Source organism: Eulemur rufifrons, chromosome 14 (genome assembly GCF_041146395.1).
Source record: "Eulemur rufifrons isolate Redbay chromosome 14, OSU_ERuf_1, whole genome shotgun sequence".
Taxonomy (NCBI): Eukaryota; Metazoa; Chordata; class Mammalia; order Primates; family Lemuridae; genus Eulemur; species Eulemur rufifrons.
Window position 1 is genome coordinate 9921190 of NC_090996.1, and position 563 is coordinate 9921752.

The window sequence follows — 563 nt, forward strand, 5'->3', positions numbered from 1 at the left end:
AGGAGCTTCGCTCTCGGGGACCCCGCAGAATGGACGTCAGCCAGCGAAGCTCAGAAATAAATGGGCCCCGGAGACCTTTGGTCCCTGACGCTGGGGATTGGGGGCCAGCCTGGACCTGAGTCAGCTGGGGTGCTTCCCTCATGACCGAAGGTGCAGGACCCGCTCCAGGCCAAAGGGCAGAGGGAGGAGGAGCCCCTTCCTGGCAGCACACAGGCATGTGAATGATCAGCCTTATCACCCCGAAAGACGGGCGCCCAGGGCCAGCGGCAGCCTGGGAGAATGGAGGGGACCCCCAGAGGGAGGTGGGAGGTGGACGAGAGGGGCCGGGCCCCAGCGAGAGAGGAGAAGGGCACCCTGCGTTCGGCCCCAGACCATTCGAGGAGACTCCCTCGTCCCTCTTTTCAAGCCCTTCCTATTGTCCTATAGGTACCCCTCCAGGACATGGGGTGCAGATTGTGGCCACACCTGGGCCAGTGCCCAGCCTGGGATGTCCAGGAGTTCTTGGGTCTGTGGGTTCAGAGGAAAGCACAGCCTGCTGTGGCCATCTGGGGTGACCCTGCCCC